The sequence below is a fragment of the Chelonia mydas genome, chromosome 8 (assembly GCF_015237465.2).
Source record: "Chelonia mydas isolate rCheMyd1 chromosome 8, rCheMyd1.pri.v2, whole genome shotgun sequence".
Lineage (NCBI taxonomy): Eukaryota > Metazoa > Chordata > Testudines > Cheloniidae > Chelonia > Chelonia mydas.
This window is the reverse complement of record NC_057854.1, coordinates 91,963,298-91,983,940: the sequence shown is the minus strand read 5'-3', so window position 1 is coordinate 91,983,940 and position 20,643 is coordinate 91,963,298. Positions and strand designations below refer to the sequence as shown.

The 20,643-nt window shown below is 42.8% G+C and overlaps 1 protein-coding gene across 13 annotated transcripts in view; it reads right to left on the bottom strand.

Annotated features, from left to right (window-relative positions):
* Positions 1-20,643, bottom strand: part of DAB1 (DAB adaptor protein 1) — a 667,553-nt gene that overhangs the window by 204,105 nt on the left and 442,805 nt on the right. For 8 of the 13 annotated variants that reach the window (XM_043520669.1, XM_037907045.2, XM_043520674.1 and 5 more), the window contains exon 1: positions 15,403-15,521. The exons of the other annotated variants lie outside the window; for them this stretch is intronic. The gene's annotated coding sequence lies outside the window, so the exon portion shown is untranslated. Of the gene's footprint in view, positions 1-15,402; positions 15,522-20,643 lie in introns of those variants that run through there. 13 annotated transcript variants of the gene reach the window in all.

Here is a 20,643-nt window from a genome sequence, read left to right as displayed (position 1 = left end):
GGTCTCTTATTCCACACTTTTTCCAGCCATTCAATAATCCCACTTTCATCCATCCATCCATCCCTTTTCAAGTGCACGTACAATGACACCAGCAGGAAATTTCGTGTTTTTAGGCAAGGTGTTTCTTTTAAAAATAACAACAGGCGGGAGCTTTGATCCATTTGTCAAACACGATAAAACCACAGTAAAATGGATTTTTGATCCATTTGCCAAACACGATAAAACCACAGCAAAATGGATTTTTTCATGGCCAGTGATTTTAATTAAAACTGTTTTTTTCCCCAACACCGGTTACCGTTCTGTTGCTCGGGAGATCGAATGTCATTGGTGTTTCGTCCATATTTCCTATTTGTGACAGTTCAAATGCATATTCCTTTCGATATTTTATAATAAACCTTTGGAATGATTCGATTTTTTCTTCCAGATCTCTCGGCAGCTTTTGCACTATCTTTGTTCGCTGACGAAGACAGAGACTATGACGGTTCATGAAGTGAGTACACCAACCTGCTGATGCGACAAACATTGATGGCTTTACTGACTTGTATTTGTCATCTTTCGACATTTGCAGAGCACGCAGACGAATTCCAGTTCTAGTGACAATGTACCCATTTTGTCGACATTCAACAATCCAATTATTGAGATCTTTCTCCAGCTCAGGAAATGAAGCGCACCTCGTTGGACATTTTTTCTGGTTTCTTGGCATGTCTTTTAGTGTTGTTTTATTTTTTCACCATTCTCTTACTTGCTTCTCATTGATACAGAATTCACAAGCAGCGGCGCAATTATTGTTTGCTTCTGCACATTCAACAACTAAGTTTGAACGCTGCATGATAAGCAGACCTTTTTCCTTTGATTTCACCATTCTTCATTTTAACTGCTACTATGAAAATAGATTATTATTATTATTGTAGTTATAGATTTTGTAGGACTTTATATAGGAATGTCAGCTGCTTTATCACTGTCAAATTATTATTGTTCTTCTTTATTTCAAAGCAGCCCTGTAGATTGGCATGTCTGTGGGGATAACAGGCTATTTCAATTTTATTAGAGATTTCCATCGATTCTGCAGGTTACATTTTCATATTGGCTTGAAACTTACGAGGTCCATTGGTAGAAATGCATGAAGAGATCAAATTACACAGTAGCGGACTGACACCAGTGCTATAGTACTATCGTTCATTGTATTTTTCTCATTGGCTTGTAAGGCATAGCATTTTGTGAAATGCATGAGTCAAATGTTATGAGGATCTGCAGCACTGCTCTTTTAGTATTCCTTTCAAGCCAACCTAGTCCACTAAACAAAGCCTTTGCAACTTTAAAAAGCTGCAGTATTGACATCAATAAATGGGTCGGCAAAATTTAGCTCCCACCCTGTCAGGGTAAGCCGCTGGTGGGTCAGGATGTTTTGTTTACCTGGAGCGTCTGCAGGCATGGAGCCCCTCAGCTCCCTGTGGCCGCAGTTCGCCGTTCCCAGCCAATGGGAGAGCCACTTCCCGCAGCTCCCATTGGCTGGCAACAGCAAACAGGGGACGCTTCAGGAAAACAAAATGACAGTGTATTAGATATTCAATTCAATGATTTCATAGAGTTTAAAATCATCAAATTTTGGTGTAGACCCATTTATAAGCCGACCCCCCCTCTTTGATGCATTACTTTTTTACCAAAAATATTTGGCTTATGAACGAGTATATACGGTATACATATTTTTACCCCCGTTAAGCAGCAGTGAGAAAGCACTGAAATTTAGAGCTATATGGTTGAATGACCTTTTCCAAAAGTTGCCTCTAAATACATGGCCAAACTTCTAGGTATGCAAAATTTTACAACAGAATTTCTACACACATAAACTCCATTTATACACATTCAAATAGGATACTTAAGGGCCTCCCATACCTGATTTGCACACACACAAATCAGTTTGTACACAATCAAAAACACTGTTGTGAAAAAACAGTGTGTGCCAAACTTTGGGTGCATAAAATTATATTTGCAATTTCAGAAATAAAAGCTCCATTGAGAATTTGACTGATTCTGCCTAGGTAGATGTTGGAGTGCCAAATGAACCTTAAGCCCTGATCCCGAAACATGGTCCATGTGGAGCAGATTGCACAATCGTAGTTTTATGTACCATGTATGCTATAATAAGTAGGGCCCATGGGCTGGATCAAGTTCAGCGTTTCCAGCCTCCACTCTGCTTTTATGGTCTAATATCAGACTTCCATTACAGCTCTGATTCTCTGTCACTGAGATCAATGGAATTGTTGACATCTACTTTAAAAGGAGCAAGATAACGCCCCTGTTTGAGCACAGCTTTGCGTGCTTCATACTAAAAAAAAAAAAAAATCACTGAGGGCCCAATCCTAGGCCAAATGACTTCAGCGGGAGCCTTTCGATTGACTAAAGTGGACTTTGAATCTGGGCCCCAAAGCAAAAGCTCCCTTTAATCAGAATTATTTTTCAATAGTGACAACATGCATCACAGATGGGAATAAACTTCTCTTGATGTGTAAACAGTATTTATAGTAAAATGTTCAATGTGAATTTATAAAGTTGTTAATTATTTCACATGTACAGATGGACTCAAGCAGCAAAATTCAGATTCAGATTTCACACACCTTGGGCAGGGAGGTGTCAGATCTAGCACATTATAAAAAGAAATCTGAATTTTGCATATGGACCTATATTCAGAGCTTGGGACATTCCTATCTAGGTTTATCACTCAGGCACTTCTCTAATATAGGTAGTTCCGATTAGATTCAAGTATTACCCTAGGTTTACAAAGATCTTCTGCCTTGTGCTGCAAATTACAGGTTTGCTTTATGTAGATCATAAATAATCACTTACAACTGATTTTTCAAAACAATCCCTTTTACATTTGCTTAGGAACCCTGTTCATTAGAAAACTGCATTTAGGTTCTCACTATTTACATTTTTTTAATATATTAGAAAATAAATATCCACATGCAATATTCAGTGCAATATATTTATATAATGCATGAAACTTTATCACGTTTTCCAAACATGAGCTCAATCTTGCGACTGCCTTTGTCCAGGCAGACCGTTACGTTGTGAAAGGCGACAGCGTACTCAACGGCATGCAGGCCTGCCAATGAAGAGACGAATTGCAGGATCAGAGCCTGACTGTGTATTGTAGCTAGAATGCTGTATAGAAGCTATGCTAACTAGAACGTAACAGTTTCATTAAATATTTAAGGTATAGCAACTACCTGATTTTTTTTAAAAAAAAGTTTTTAAATGCCCAGTTTCTGACAGAGAGAATGTTCTTAAATCCTATTAAAATAATTTTAATTCTCTGATCCCTTGCTGACATTTATATAGATATTTTCAGTAAGATTAAACTAACAATGACACTGATCCTGCAAGCTGCTCCAAATGGGCACACCTATGCAACCCTCATTGACTTAGATGAGCTGGAACAGGGAACTAGCCATCAGAATTCATCACATGTTTGGAGCCTGCCTATTACATGGGAATAGGGCTTAAATTCTCAGAGATTATTTCCTGGAGACCCCCCATCCCACATCCCGCATTTGGGGTTGCAGGCTTCGCCTATGGGGCAGCGGATCTCAGGGCTTAAGTCCCATGGGGGGGAGGAACCGGGACTTGGAGCTTTAGTCCCGTGGGGGAGGCGTGGGCTGCTCCGCTCCGATAGGCTCCAGCTCAATTGAAGTCCTGCATGGGAACAGAGAAACTGACTATACACGGAGTGCTGTTAAAAGCAGAACTGAGAAAATAATGGTTTGTTGTTGTTTTGCTTATGGTTTTTTAGTTATTGTTATCTTAGGTTTAACTCCTAACTACAAGAGGTATAAAAATTTCAGACAAATATGATTTTTGAAGCCCTGTGCCTTTATATATTTTTCAGCCCACGTATTTTTTGCCTTGTCACTTTAGTGATAAATACATTTCAAAATGCAGATTCCTCTCAAAATTATCTCGCAAAACTGGAAAGAATTTATCAGTTTAGCTGTTAGGATACACACAGAATACTTGACAGTTAAGCTTGGATGTATTACTGCAAAACGTGTGTAATTTACATAAATATTCAAAGAAATGGTCATGTCTTTTTGGTCACTGTACAGTCACTCTGTTGCTAACAGACGTTAGAATCACCAAACAACTCTTCACATGAGATGTGTCATATGTACATGAATATTTATACTTGTGTGCTCAGCTGTTATGAAGCTTTGAATTCCATCCCACTGTTTGTCAATACTGTAATGTAACTCATCTGTCTATATAATGAAAGTGTATGTATGTCCTTTTTTTTTTTTAAAATCAACCTAGAAATAGCATAATAAAATATAAGAACATTTTAAAAACTACAGATTTTCAACAGGACTGAATGGCCAGTGGATAGGTCATGGGATACCAACCCTTTCACCTACAGGTTAACAGTTTCATTCCCCCAAGTTCAGCAGTGACTGGAAGTTGTTACCCCCGACAGCTGCTTAATGCCTGAAACGAGGTTGTGGTCTCACTCCTGTTTCTAATGAATTAGTGTCCACATCAGCAAATTAACTGGCAATTTTAGAAGAGAGGACAATGTATTGAATGGGCATGGAAAGAAGTTACTCACCTCACGCAGTTATGATATTGCTTGGACATGCATGTCCCTATGGGTGCTCTGCTGTATGTGACTCCCAAGCAGTACCTATATTGTAGGGCTGAGGCTTTGGAGTTGAATCACTTACAAATGACAATTCTATGGAGCCAAAGATGGCATCAGAGGTGGAGTCCCCAGTAATCGCATAATGTTCTACGAAGGTATGGACTAATGCCTAGGTCACCATTCTACAGATTTCTGAGATAGGAACATTCTTGAGGAAGGCAACAGAAGAGGAGACCACTCTTTTGGAGAGAGTGCAACCACCAGCTGGAGGTGTCATGCTGCAAACCTCATAACATTTTTTAAAATGGTTCGAGACCCATTTGGAGAGCCTCTGTGCTGATATTGCTGAGCCCCTGGATCTCTTCACAATAGAAAGGAAAAGCTTAGATGACTTCCTAAAAGCCTTTGTCCTATCTAGGTAAAAGGCCAGGGCTCTCTTAATGCCTAGTGTGTGAAGTACAGTCTCCCTGTTATCATGGTGAGGCTTGGGGTAAAAGGTCAGGAGGTGAATCAGCTGGTTTATATGAAAAGGAGAGGTAACCCTGGGGATGAACTTCAGGTGCGGTCTGAGTGTGACCCTGTCCCGAAAGAATAGAGAGGATGTGCCATCAGTACGGCTATTTCCCCTATTCTCCTCTGCGAGGTGATTGCCACCAGGAACGGCATTTTCATCAACAAGTGTGTGAGCGAACAAGTAGCCATGGGTTCAAAGGGAGGGTCTAGTCAGGCTTTTCAACACTAGGCTCAAGTGCCGTGTACAGCAGGGATGTCGGGGTTGGGGGGAAAAGGTTTACTATATCCCTGAGGAATCCTTTTGTGGTTGGGTGTGAGAGTACTGAGTACCCCTCTACTTATCAATCAAACCAAGCCTTTGATTCAGTGAATCGCCGTGCCCTCTGGACTGTACTTTCTAAGATTGGATGTCCTGATAAATACATCAACGTCCTAAAATTGCTTCATGATAACATGAAAACAACTATGAGCTATTACCAGCAGGAGAGTGAGTTTGTGTGAGTATGGGAGTGGGGGAGTGAGAAAACCTGGATTTGTGCTGGAAATGGCCCACTTTGATTTTCATGCAGGTTGTAAGGAGAGTGGTCACTTTGGATAGGCTATTACCAGCAGGAGAGTGAGTTTGTGTGTGTGGTTTTTGGGGGGGGCGGTGAGGGGGTGAGAGAACCTGGATTTCTGCAGGAAATGGCCCACCTTGATTATCATACGCATTGTGAAGACAGTGGTCACTTTGGATGGGCTATTACCAGCAAGAGAGTGAGTTTGTTTGTGGGAGGGCGGAGGGTGAGAAAACCTGGATTTGTGCTGGAAATGGCCCAACTTGATGATCACTTTAGATAAGCTATTACCAGCAGGAGAGTGGGGTGGGAGGAAGTATTGTTTCATGGTGTCTGTGTATATAATGTCTTCTGCGATTTCCACAGTATGCATCCGATGAAGTGAGCTGTAGCTCACGAAAGCTCATGCTCAAATAAATTGGTTAGTCTCTAAGGTGCCACAAGTCCTCCTTTTCTTTTTATGAAAACAACTGTTCTGAGCAGCACTGGCTCCCAGAGTGAACCTTTCGAAGTACAAACAGGAGTCAAACAGGGCTGTATCACGCTCCAACCATGTTTGCGGTTTTTATTACCGTCACTCTTTACCTAATTGCTGGGAAGTTTACAGCTGGTGTTGAAGTCATTTACAGAATGGACGGAAAGCTGTTCAGGCTCTCCTGAATGCCAAGAGTAAGATCTCCACAATATCTATTGTGGAACTTCAGTATGCTGATGACAACGCAATCTTTGCCCACTCTGAGAAAGATCTTCAAACTATCTTGGATGTGTTTGCCGATGCTTACACGTCTTGGTTTCACTCTTAATATCAAGAAGACTAAAGTGCTCGATCAGCCCTCTCCAAATGAGGTATTACATGCCCCATCTATCAAAAATCAATGGAGTGGCACTGGAGAATGTCGATCATTTCCTCTACCTTGGAAGTCATCTTTCATCCAAGGCAGATATTGATTCAGAAATTCAACATCGCCTGAGCTGCGCCAGTGTAGCTCTTTCTCGTTTATGGCACAGGGTTTTTGAAGATCACGACATTCGAACAGACACCAAGCTTCTTGTTTATCAAGCCGTTATTCTCCCAACACTGTTGTATGGGTCCGAAACTTGGACAACCTATAGACACCACTTGAAAGTCCTTGAGAGGCACGATCAATGCTGCCTTCGTAAGATTCTGAAGATGCAACGGGAAGACAGGCACACCAATATTAGTGTTCTGGAAGAGGCAAAGACCACCAGTATTGAGGCAATGATCATCCGTCAGCAATTCCGCTGGATTGGTCATGTTGTCCGGATGCCAGACCATCACCTCCCAAAACAGGTTCTGTTCGCTTAGCTGAAGGAAGGGCACCGTAATATGGGTGGACAACAGAAGCATTATAAGGACTTGCTGAAGGACAACCTAAAAAAGTGTAATATTGACACTGACACTTGGGAGACACTTGCACTTTGAACTTGCTCGCCGACAAGCTGAAGAGGACAAGAGGTGCAGGACAAAGGAGGGACTGGCTTCCAGTCATGGTCAACAGCCTCCTGCTGAGCCTTAAAACATCTGCCCTCATTGTAATAGAACTTGTGGTTAAAGGATTGGCTTTATTAGCCACCTGAGGACCCATAACTCCTATGGAATATGATCATACTGGGTAACAAGTGATCGCCCATCATCATGACTTATCAATGGAAGGTTGCTATAGCAGCTAGGTGAACTCTTAGTGAGCTGAGAGATAGTCCTGATCTTTTGGGAGTCAGTACATAGTGTAGGACCCTTGGGAAAATAGCAGACGTCAGGGAGATTTGTTGGGAATTGCACCAAATCCGAAACCTGGGCCACTTTTGCAGGTATGTGAGACGTAATGGATTTTCTACTGGGCCGTAACACTACCTGACCTCCTCCAAGCAGGAGCTTGCTATCCGCTGGAAATATGAAGGAGCGAATCCTTGAGGCGGAGTATCCCCCAGGTTGGGATGGAGGAGGTTGGAAGGATATCGGCACCAGCTGTGACACATAAGGGAAACAGGTCTGTTTCGGCCAGGTGGGAGCAAACACTAGGACAAGCTTCTTCTCTTTTTATTTTTAAAAGGACTTCTGACAGAAGGGGAAACAGGGGAAAGGCACAGAGAAGGTCCTTGTGCCATGGAAGAAGAAGGGAGTCGCCCAGAGAGTGCTGTCCTATCCCTGTTCTGGAGCAATAGCGTGGACATTTCTTGTTCAGGTAAGTGGAGAACAGGTCTGTAGCTGGTTTCCCCCACCGCCTGAACCGGCTGTGAAGCACTGGTGGATTTATCTCCCATTTGTGGTTGTGAGGGAACTTGCAACTGAGACTACTGGGTTTTGGACTCCAGGAAGGTAGGCTGCTGATAGCATGATGGTGTGGAAAATGCACCAGTTCCATAATTTTAATGCTTCTGCAGAAAGGGAGGTAAACCTAGCTCCTTCCTTGTGTGTGTATTCCCTTGATCAGTGGAACGAAATGGGTACAGGCATTCCTGACCACCCCAAGTTCCAGGAGGATGATGTGGAGGGACATATCCATGGGTGTCCATTTGCTTTGTGTTTTAAGGACGTTTAGATGTGCATCCCATCCTATAAGGGATGCATCAGTGATGAGAAGTAACAACAGGGAAGTTTGAGAAAAAGGGATCCCATTTTTCCACCAGTCCAGGGAGTTTTTGACCTGGTGGGTAGCAACAGAGGTTTGTCTGATCTGTCTCTGTTTCGTCTGTAGAATGAGATTAACCATATCTGGAGACACCGCATGAGAAGTCTGGCATGAGGTAGCACTGTTGTGCCTGCCGCCATATGCCCCAGGAGTTGGAGACAGTATCTGGCTGAAATTTGAGGACTTTTGTAAGTTCTCTATGAGCATGGCCAAGATGAGGAACCTGTGTTGAGGCAGGAGCGCTTTGGCCTGTCTCGAGTTGAGGTGGTCCCTATGAACTCTGGGCGCTGTATAAGGGTGAAGGTTGATTACTGGATGTTGATCTGTAGATCCAGTTCCGTGAACAAGTCTACTGCAGTTTTGGTAATCTGGCAGGCCTCACTGAAAGAGCGGGCTCTGAGGAGATAATCATCCAGGTCGGGGGAGATCATGACCCCTTGGGAGTGTAGGTGAGCAGCCACTTCTGAGAGGATCTTGGAGAATACTCTAGGAGCTGATGATTGTCCGAAGGGGAGTACTCTGTACTGGTAGTGGTCTTGTCCTAGGGTAAATCTGAGGAACTGTCTGTGGGACGGTAGGATTGAAATATGGAAATAAACATCCTGAAGGTCGAGGGCCGAAAACCAGTCCCCCTGTTCCAATGCTGGAATAATGGCCACTAGAGTGATCATCTTGAATTTTTGAACCTTGACAAACTTGTTGAGTACTCTGAGGTCTAGTATGGGTCTGAACCTCCCTTCTTCTTGGGTATCAGGAAATAGGTTAGAGAGAAAACCTTTGCCTTGTAGATGGTGAGGTACTGGTTCTATGGTTCTTATCTGGAGGAGGAGATCTATTTTTTGTCATCATAAACTCTTGTGAGAACAGTACCTGAAGAGAGACAGGGAAGGGTGTTGTGGAGGTGAGAGGGAGGTAAAGTGGGTGGAGTACCCATTGCAAATGATTTTCAGAACCCTTCAGTCTGATATTATATGTTCCCAGGTGCTGCAAAACAGGGCAAGCCGGTAACCAAACGGGAGGGACAGGTTGGTCAGGTGTAGTGGTTGAGGGGAGTGGTCATTTCGACCAATACGTCAAAATTGATGGTCTGAGGCTGATGGTTGCGAAGTGGAAAAGCTGTGGGCCTGATGGTTTGCGTGTAGAGAACCTGGATTTCCTTCTCTGAGGTTAGTAGAAGCTTTGAGTTGGGAATTGTGAAGTATGGGATTTAGATTGAAACTGCAGACTACATTTTCTCTTTTGTCCAGGAGTATAGATCCCTAATGAGTGGAGAGTGGCCATGGAATCATTAAAGGTATGGAGGGACATGTCAATCTTTTCAGCAAATAACTTGGTGCCTTCAAAGGGAAGGTCTTCTACAGTCATTTGCACTTTCTTAGGGAAGCCAGATAGGTGTAACGATGCTGCTCACCACATAACTTCAGTGGAGATGGACCAGGCTGCTCTGCTGGGTGAATCAAGGGCTGATTGGAACATTGCGTTGACTACTAGTTGTCCCTCTTGGATAATAGCTCAGAACTGGTCACAGTGTGACTCTGGGAGTTGTTCAATAAAACTGCTGCGCTTTGAATAATTGACACTCATATTTCACCTTTAATGCTTAATAATTTGAAATTCTAAATTGCAATGTGGCAGAGGAATAGGCCTTTCTCCTGAAGAGGTCCAGGCGTTTCCAATCCCTATCATAGGGGGTGGATCTCATTTGGTGCCAGTGGCCCCAAGAGTTTACGGAGTCTACGCCGACAGAATTAGGGGAAGCGTGAGAAAAATGAACTCCATCTCCTTAGCTGGGACGTAATATTTTATATTGGCCCATTTACACATAGGTGTCACAGATCCTGGGGTTTTGTCATATAGCCTTGGCTGGGTCCAGAAGGGCCTCATTGATAGGGCCTCACTCATATTCTGGAGCACGAGGAAGAGTGCAGGATGTTGAGGAGATTGTGATGAATATCTGCGGTGTGTTTGCTACCCTTTTTGCCAAGTCCTGGAAGAGCCAGAAATCATTGGCTAAGGATAGGGGGGAGGGGGCATCACTGCCTCATCTGAAGAGGAGGAAAATATGTTAGTTCTTGGTGTAACTTCCTCCTCTACTCTGCCCTCCTGTTCCTCCATGATTTCCTCTGGAGTTTCAGAGGCTCTGGATGCCATGGCAGAGGGAAAACATCTCACAGGCTCACAGTGAGTCAGGCTGGAAGCCTGGCAAGTGCAGGTTCAATATGCCATCCAGGGATCCGAATAGGGCCAATGAGATGGTGGATAGAGCCTGATGGTGGTGCCCATGGGTGGCCAGACCATTGTGGTGGCAGAACAAGTTGAGGATATGTATGTGGAGCCCGTTGATAACGGGAGGGAGCATGGGAGGAGTGGTAAGAGATGACGTTCTCTCTCTCACTGTCTGAGTCACCACTAGAAAGTGGAGAGACATGGCAGGGTACTGAAGAAGTTTCCCATGTTTGGAGAAGACTTGGTACCAAAGGGGAGACTCTTGTATATCAGATACCCTGAGCTCTCTCAAGTACTGGAACTCCTGTGGTGCCGACCAATCCGCTGGCGATATAGAGGGAGTCAGGGATTTCACCCGCACCCAACACTCTGGGGCTGGATGGGTCACAGTTGACGGTACCCAAGGTACAACGTGTACCAGCAGCATCTTCTTAACACTGTGCTCCCTGCTCCTGTTTTTGTTCACTGGTACCACTGGCTCAGTGCCTGTGCCCATCAGGTCTTTGGGTGCCTCAACGGTATGTGCTGCTCCAGATCCTCATAAGCTATGGTACTGTGCTTGGACTGTCTCGCTATCAAGGGTATGGATGATACCAAGTGTGCCAGTGATCTTTTACAGCTAGCTCAGTGCTCACTCTGGGGGCTCACGGCTCTCTTTTCAGATGTCTTACAAGAGGGGTCTGCAGCTTATTTCTTCGACTCATAGTCCCTGGATGTTGATGGCTGTTGGAAAGATTCGTGCTTCCTGGGTGAGTCTTGGCACGGATCCAGGGAAAGCTGAAGGGCTGCATCCATCAGGATGATCTTCTGCCTCAATTTCCTGTCCTTTCGAGACCTGGGTTTAAGTTGCTGAAAGAGACCACACTTCTGCAGAACATGGCCTCCCCCAAGGCAATGAATGCAGTGGGAGTGTTTATCTGCTACAGGGATGGACTCCTTACAAGTGAGGCACTTCTTGATGCCCAGTGAGCCGGGCATACCCCACTGGGGGAAGGGGTCCCCAACAAAAGGGGGAAAATAAAAGGGCTTTTGGTTTTTTGAAGAGAAAATAAGAAAAAAACTACAACTCAGTCTGAAGGGGCTAACTAGCTACTAAAAATGCTAAAAAAAAAAAAAAAAAGAGAAAAACAAACCATTGCAAACGGACTGCTAATGGCTCCATCTCCAGCCAGGAGCAGTTTAGAAGGAACTGGGGAGGGTTAGCCTGCGCGTGCTGATTAGCCTCATGATGGGGTACAAGGGCAGACAGTGCATGGTGGGCCAAATGGCCACTGCTACCAAAGTTCTCCAATCAGCAGCGCAAGCACACCTACAGTGAAGCATCCATAGGACTGATACTCAAATAAATGACCCACCCACTTACCTAGACAGACAGGTTCCTGCAAGTCATCATATAAGGAAGAGGTTCTGAATTTCAATATGCAGTATTGGATGTGTTTTAAATATATGCTGTACCTATGCTCCTAAATGACACCCATTTATTCAATAGCATACAGTACATACTCTTCAACATATATTTATTGAGGTACTGTGTTTGAGACTTTCAAAGTAGTGTAGAGGAGTTAGCCACACATCTTCCATTAAAATTCACTGGGCTAAATGCAGGGCTAAATCGCTTGCATGGCTTTAAAAATCTCAACCTGCACAGTTGGGGTTTTGATACAATACATATGAGCTACACAGTGTATGGTATGTACACAATTACACAATCTGCTGTACTGCACGCTTTAGTGCTGTATTCTTAAATGATCATGTGTATTTTGAGGTAATAACTAATTCTGATTTCTGCTATATACTTAAATTATCCATGTATTGATAAAAGGGTGTTTCAATACGATCGAAGAGACTTCTCTCAAAAATGTTCACTGTGTCCTTGAAGAAATCCATACTCTAAACAAGCACCCCACCTGGGTATCACACTCTCTCATTAGGGATAACACCCACAGCTGCAAATATGTGCATTTTTAAAAAAATGTGTAGACATTACATTAGTTGGAAGAAGGCCCTTAGGGCTCCGAAATATGGAAAGTAATTTATTTATCTTTAATTCACCCAATCTAAAACATTCCCAATACTAAATAATTACATTTCAATATGATGATTAAAATAGCTATTTTTATTCTAAGGGCTTGTCTTCACTACCAGCATAAGTCGACCTAAGTTACACTACTCCAGCTATGTGAATAACGTAGCTGGAGTCGACGTAGCTCAGGTTGACTTAACATAGTGTCTTCACTGCGCTGCATCGATAGGAGACGCTCTACGGTTGACTTACCTTACTCTTTTCGGGGAGGTGGAATACCGGAGTTGACCAGAGAGTGCTCTGCCATTGATTTAACAGGTCTAGTAAGACCTGCTAAATCAACACCCGATGCATCAATTGCAGCAGTGAAGACAAGCCCTCAGTCTATCTAGGGAAGTTGTTAGGGCTGTTATCAATCTGCGTGTTTCCTTACAGTGCACCAAAAGTGTATGCTTTAACATTTCTCTCTCAAATGAAATTGTATGTGTTGCCTTTCTGATGTTATTATGAAGACCAACACTTACTTGCAATAGCACCAGCCATTTTACTAGTGGTGGACAGCATTATCTGAAGAATAATCTAAGGTGTGTTGAAACTCCAGAGCCTCAATAACTTATCTTCAATCTCATTACTGGAAAAATGAGCCTGGAAAATTATTCTCATGTATATGATATTGCTCTACTTTGCAAATGTGACATGCATCTCCAACCCTTATCTAAGATTCTCTGACTAGTAATGTAACTTCTCAGATTAGCCACTGAAACAGTACAGTATCAGCACACCATGGATTATTCATTGCGGAATGCTATTCACAGTGAATAAGATGGTCGGTGCTATTGGAGGTAAAGAAAGGACCAAATGACCTATTTTTCATTTGAAAGCCAGTACAAGGCAGATAAGAAGGAACAAGCATTTATGTACTGTGCATAGCCATAAATATTGTACAAAACCATATAAACTATATTTGTTTTACGTAGTCTCATCATTTCCGTGTTCTCCTCATCTGTTGCGTCCACCTATTGTCTCTCATCTTAGACTGTAAGGTCTTTGGGGCAGGGACTATCTCTTTGTAGTGTATTTGTGCAGATTCAACCAGAAAGGGGTCCTGATCCATGACTTAAATCCACAGGCGATACCAGATACAAATAATAACTGTTATTACTGTTAATAGTCAGACTTACCCTCACACCCACAATTAGATACATCAACGAGGATCTTCAGCAAAGATAAGGGAAGCTCACTTATAAGCTCACAGCCTGAAGAGGAGAGTGAACAGAGAAGCCTGCAATTCCCACTGAATCAAGTGCAACTCAAAAAGCCCCTTTATGCCAACTGGAAAAGGGGCTGGATCTTTAGCTGGAGTACATAAACTGGCACAGCTCCACTGACTTCAGTGGAGCTATTGTGATTTACACCAGAGGAAGATCTGTCCTGTTGTGTAGAATTCCTTCATTCACTCAGTTAAATCATGTTTGTCCGCAATTACATAGCTCTAATGTGTGCATAAAGCTATTCTGCGCCTGTTGATTACCAGGACATCCACGCCAACACAGTGAAATAGAAAGATACGAAGCAAGTAACTCAAGTGCTAAAAAAAAAGTTATGCATTTGATGTGTATGCTTGATCTCTGGCTAAATAAAACATAGTAGCAAGTCATGCTTCTACCAAAACACCATCTAAAGTTCTAGTGTTTGACTAAACTAGCTGCTGTTCTCCGAATTTCATCCTAGGCAGCATTTCTTCTCAGTTTTATTCTGGAACAATACAATTCAAAATAAAACTCAACACGTTAAGTGGTAAAGATAGAAGAATAGGCTGAGCTTCGGAAAAGTTTATTTTTCTTTCCCTGAAATACAGCACTACTTCTGTGTGTACGCTAGCCGCAGCACTGGTTTATTTCAGTGCTCTGTAAAAATTACCAGTCTTGGGAGAAAACCTTCAACTCCGCTCGGTGCTCCTCCTCACAGTGCCAGCGAGAGCATCAGCCCTTCTTAGACAACCCATAAAAAGCAGCAGTGCAAATCCTGCCAACTCCTACTCGATGTTCTACTTGCGTGGTTTGTTATTACCCGCTGCAGCAACACCTTTTACGAATATCAATTTGCTCACTGCACAGATTTTAGAGACCACAGTGTAAAAGCAAAGGCTCCCTTCACATTATCTGTTTGTCTTCTGTGCCAAGAAACTGCTTCCTCTCTCTGTCGCTAATAAACTTTTCTTATTGTGGTTCATCTTAAAAATGAATCATCATAAATTTGAAAATACGTTCCTGCAAATCTCTGGTCAACTCTGTGGTGAGAATTCATTTATTATGAGACCACATGATGCAGAGCTATGCCTTTTATCTGAAGAGGGCATATTTTTTCACTTTGTTTTGATTCCACATTTGAAAATTGGTCCCATCTATTCTTCACCAGACCCAAAACTTTACTGATTTGTTCCCTGAAACATTAAATGCCAACTAGAAGCCAGGCAGACAAATAAAATCATTTACCAGTTTAATGTCTGGAGTTTCTTGTCTAAGGAAAGAGAAGTACAGTTTTAGGAGTGATGAGAATCCACATCTGAGATCAAAATCAATTAGCTTTAATCCTTTTGATCCTTAGCTCAAGCTGAAAGTCAAAAGACTTCCTACACTGGTTAATTTTTAGATGCAATTTTAGAAAATGGTTGACTTTTCTGATTTTGAAAGGGCATTACATCCTTCATGCATTGGCCAGACTCAGGTTATGCATTGATTGTGATCAGTGATTTTCTGCATCACTTGCTAGTGAGGGAAAAACAGGCCATATACTTACATTCCCCATAATGCATCATTTTCTCTCTAAACAGTGGCAGCAAACAGGCACATCCAATACTGTATTACTTTCTTCTCTCATTCATGACGATGTCACACCCAGGCACTGTGATTCTGAAAAAGAAGCATTTCCCAGGTTCTAAGGATAGAGGTACCCCAACCAATCCATCATGCTTTGTGTGCTAATGATAGACTCATGCATAAGAGGCACCATAAGCAGTGAGAGGCAGCAGGCATGAAAAGAAGTGAATCAACTGTCAACGGTTGTGATCTGAAGGACTGCAAGGCTGTGATTAGAATTTTCAATCAGGGCTTCCACAATTCATCATGCTACCAAGGAAAGAACATTTTTATAGGCATGTTCCTTCATCAGTCCCTTCTGCTATTAGCATAACAAGTTCTAGGGCACACACAAAAAATGTATCAGATCTTGCTGCCTTACAGTTAAAAGCATGTATATTTGAATCTTTAGGGAGAAGAGAGTAAAAGACATTTGAGGGCAGCGTAACTATCATTTCCTGTTTGCATACACAACACTGAAATAAGATGCTCTATACATAGTACAGCATTTCAGCTGAAATAAAGCAAAATGCATGCTTCTCCCTCCACACACATCCTTCTGCTGCAGTCATGTTTCTAGACAGCTACGTTGAAAGTACCTCAGAATGTTTGATCTCGCTGCCGTTGGGGGATATCAAGAAGAATACAATCTAACAGAAATCCTTATTCAGAACTTGTTTACATGCTCTATGCAACTCTGAGAAATGCAAGGACAGAGTTCTTCACAAAGAAAGCACACTCATAGCCTAACTACACAAAACTGCTTTCAGTATCCAATGTAGTCAGACCAAAGCCATACTTCTCAAAATAAAAAAAGGGTTGCCATGCTGACTCAGAGTGTGGGTATATAAATTCACAGTAACCACTGGTAGGGTCTAATTTTGAGTCAGTACTTGGAATACTAATGCAAACTATGTTCCATTTAGAGAAGAGAAGGATGATTGTGTGATTTAGAAGGTCTGGATTCAATTTCCAGCTCTCTCTATGACCTTGGGCAAATCATTTAATCTCTTGGTGCCTCAGTTCTCCATCTGTAAAATGGAATATCTCCCTACTGCACACAAGAGTTGTAAGAATGAATTCATTAATCTGTGAGGCATTCCAGTACTGTGATGATGGACAACAAGAGAAGACCATAACCCTGCACTAAGATTTGGGCTGATTGATGCTTGTGTGCCCATGGAGGCCTTCTGACTTCAGCAGGGTGCCATGTAGTATAAGGATCTGTCTGAGTGGATCTCACTGCAGAGTCAGTGTCTAAAAATCTAAATAGGTAGGGAGATAACCAAAGATCAGCCATTTACTAATGCATGCAAATAAAGCATTAAGTTTTAAGCTGAAATTTTCACATTAAATCACAAGTAACATATATTAAAAACACTTTATGCATGTATATAATTAATGCTTTTAAGGTCTTGCCCTCATTTGGAAACATGAAAAGATACTAGGCATTTTTTTAAAGTTACAAACAATTAATAAAATAAAGCCGTTTATTTCAAATAGCTAACTGGAATCATTTAATCTTAAAATGGAGGCAAAAAATCATTTTTCTACACAACATCTAATTTAAAAATATTGCAACAGTATTCATACAGCAAACTGATGCACATGAATTAAAACACTGAAGAGTCTATTTTCCCTCTTGGTCAACGTACAGGAATTCCTTTGAGATCTATAGGTGTTAAGCATATGAATTAAGGAGAAACTTTCCCACTTGGATATGATTGCTGCTTGTCTCCAAACCCCAACAAATATGTTTTTGGTCATATTTTTATTTCAGCTTGCAGTCAGCAGATACTCTTTAAATTATTACTTGGGCATGTCTGTGTCTTGGTTTGACTCTTGACTGTGTTAATTTCTTACGAAACAGTAATTTGTGAAAGCATAGATTTTTATAGGTAGATGTTTCAGAATTATTAATCATTAAAAGCTTTTTATGTGCTAACTTCTAAATCATTTTTTTTACTGGTTATCATGTTAAAACTATAATGTCTTAATTGTTTTTCCATTGAGGAAGAAATCAACAGATACTGCAAATTATCTGGCCTTGGTCCTGCAATGACTCAATGTGGGCAATCTCTTTTGCCCACACTGAATCCCGCTGTAACCGAAACAGGAAGCTCTAGTTGGGCATAGGAGATCCAACCTCACAGAGCTCATTACAGGACTGAGGTCTTAGAAGGGAGGGTGGGGGGAAACACAGCTATAGTAGGATATGCTGGACACCTAGAAAGAAGAACTGTTTACATCAGCTAAAAGGTCAGCCTGTCTGACATCTCTCCGTGGATGTCTAGCCACCAGCTCAAGCTCAATATGGCTAAAATAGAGCTCCTAATCTTTACCCTAAGCCTTTCCCTGCCACCTCTTTTCTTGATCACTGTGGACAACCCCACCATCCTGCCTGCAACTCAGGCCCATAACCCGAGTGTATCTTTGTCTTGGTCTTCTCTCTAGGTACTCACATGCAGCCTGTCTAAATCTTACAGATTATTTTTGCACAACATCTCTAAAATACAGCCTTTCCTATCCATCCTCACTTCTAAAACTCTCATCCAGGCTCTCATCTCACATCTCGAGTATTGCAACATCCTCTGGCCTTGACAACTGCAATCTTTCCACACCCATATCCATTCAGAATGATACTGCAAAAAAACACTGTCTTAGCCAGTTGCTTTGATTATCTCACTCCCTCTCTTTGAATCCCTCCACTGCCCTTCCTTCTCTACTGGATCAAGCATAAAATGCTTGTCTTCACTTTCAAGGCCTTTCATGGCCTATGCCAACCCTATACCTATCATTCACTATTGAAATGTCGATTCTCACCTCCCACTGGCCAATGATGCCAGCTCACCTGTGAAATACTTGAGAACGCACCTTTGTGCTTTCTCTCTTGCTGTCCCTCACACCTTATAAGCATCCACAAAGCTACTTCATTATCATCCTTCAAATCCCTCCTCAAACCTTTCCTTTGCCATAATGCCTACAAAAACATGACAGTGGTTAAGCCACAGGTGTGCCGAGACTACTGCCTAGCATACTGACCAATACTGTCTCATTGTTTCCTTCTTCTCCCCCATCTGTCTGTATCCATCTGTTGTCTCTTATCTTATTTGAGATTTTAAGCTCTTTGGGCAAGGATTTTTGTTCCGTCTTTGTATGGCACCTAGCACAATGTAGTTCTGATCCATGACTGGGGCTCCTAGGTGCTACAAAAATACAAACAAATAAATAAATAAATGTTTGTTTGCGACACATCTGCATTCTAACACCCGCGACTAAAACCTTGCAGACATGTTCAAGACATTGTTAAGAATCATTTCAACCTGATTTCATCCTACAAATCCCAAATCTAATCTCCATTCCAGATATGATAAAAAAATGGAAAATGGCCTAAAAATTGAATCTCTATTTCCATTCATTGTAAAACAACACTTATAGAGAAAACACACTATAGATACAACAAGTCCTCTCTTTTTGGTAATCCTTACTCGTAATCTTCTAGGGACCTATTTTTACTTTTCCCTTGGCATTCACATCTCTCAGCATTTGCCAACTGCTGCAGATCATTTCACCCAGTGAGCGGCTGCATATTCAGCTATTTATTCAGGGAAGATAGCATTAAAAATGTATGAGTGTGAACTGCCACGAAAGAGGAGGTTTGGACTTCAACACATTTTAACATAGGTTCCAGTACAGGTCACATGTAAAACACTTAGAGGTTCATTTTTAGCCATTACTCCTGAGGGAATTCTGCGCCAAAAATATAAAAATTATGGACACCATATTGCAAAATCCTGCAAATTTTATTTGTGAATAAATAAACATGGCTCCAGCATGGCAGTTGGGAGCACAGGCCACTGGCTGCATTGAGATGGGAGATCACCCTGAAGGCCCCACCTCCCCCAGGACAGGGACTCGGCAGTGAAGCTGCACCTGACCCTGACACAGTGCAAGGGCTGGGCCTGCCCCAGAAACACCCCAGGGCCTTGCCTCTCTGTGCCAGGCACACCAGGTGTGGGTAGGCAGGATCCAAGTGTGTAGGGGCTTAGTGTGAGGGGATCTAGGTGTGGGGTGAGAGGTTTATGTGTGGGGCAATCTGGGTGCGGGTGGCTCAGTGTGAGATCTGGATGCACAGGGGCTCGTTGGGGGGTTCCAGGTGTGGGCAATGGGACTCTGCAGGGGATCCAGGTGAAGGTGGTTGGGGCTCAGCAGGGAGGTCTGGATGTGGGGAGATGGGGCTTGGCAGGGGGCCCAGATGCTGGGGGAGTGGGGCTTGATGGGGTGGGGGTCTGGGTGTGGGGGCTCAGCAAAGGGGTCCAGGTGTAGGGGGGGTAGGGCTTGTCAGGTGAAGGTTCAATGGGCCTGCTTAATGGGGAAGCCCATGCTGCTACTGAGGGGATGCCGCATGCTCGGCTCCTCTTTATCCCGCGATTCCCCTAACCCCTTTTCTTCTCCATCCCCCTCCCCTCACTCCCACATTCCCCTCCCCCTGCCCTTGCCACCCCCCCACGAGTAAGCCATAGAAAGAAATCATTGTAGGCCACTGTAGATACCCATGTACATTTATTATGGGCTATTTAAACAGCTAGATAAATAACTGCTAATGTATATTTTATTTAGCTAGTTAAATGTCATCTAATAAACACACATGAATATCTACAATGAGCTGATTCAGCATAAAATATCTATGGCCAAGCCCAGTAAGGTCACTGAAACTAACCCAGCAGCAGTTCCACCGACACAGAAGACAGGCTGGCTTGCCAGAGTGGGCCAAGTAACACAATACACTAACATGTTTTAAAACAACTCTCTGTGTTGGGGAGTTGTGGGGCAGTCCAGAAGAAAGGAGACCAGGAAAAGAGCTCTTTGAAATGAGCTTCGTATTCCCTGTTATCCCCAGCTACATGTCCAGCATTTCTTCCCTCTCTTCCTCCCTCCCCCACTTCCCTCATGATCACTAGTGTGTGACCACACACCCTGCCACTGTTCCTGCTGCCTCTTGGTCTGGGAGAGAGCACGCGCTTGCACAGCTGAAAAGTAGGAGAGGGACAGGTCTCAGCAACCCGGATGCTCATCAAAATAAATACGAATTTGTATTCACCTGTGTGTGCCTCTATTATCCTAAATTTGAGAGAAGAATATTCCCCTTGTCTGAGCTCTAGATTGGACCCTGTGAGGCAAG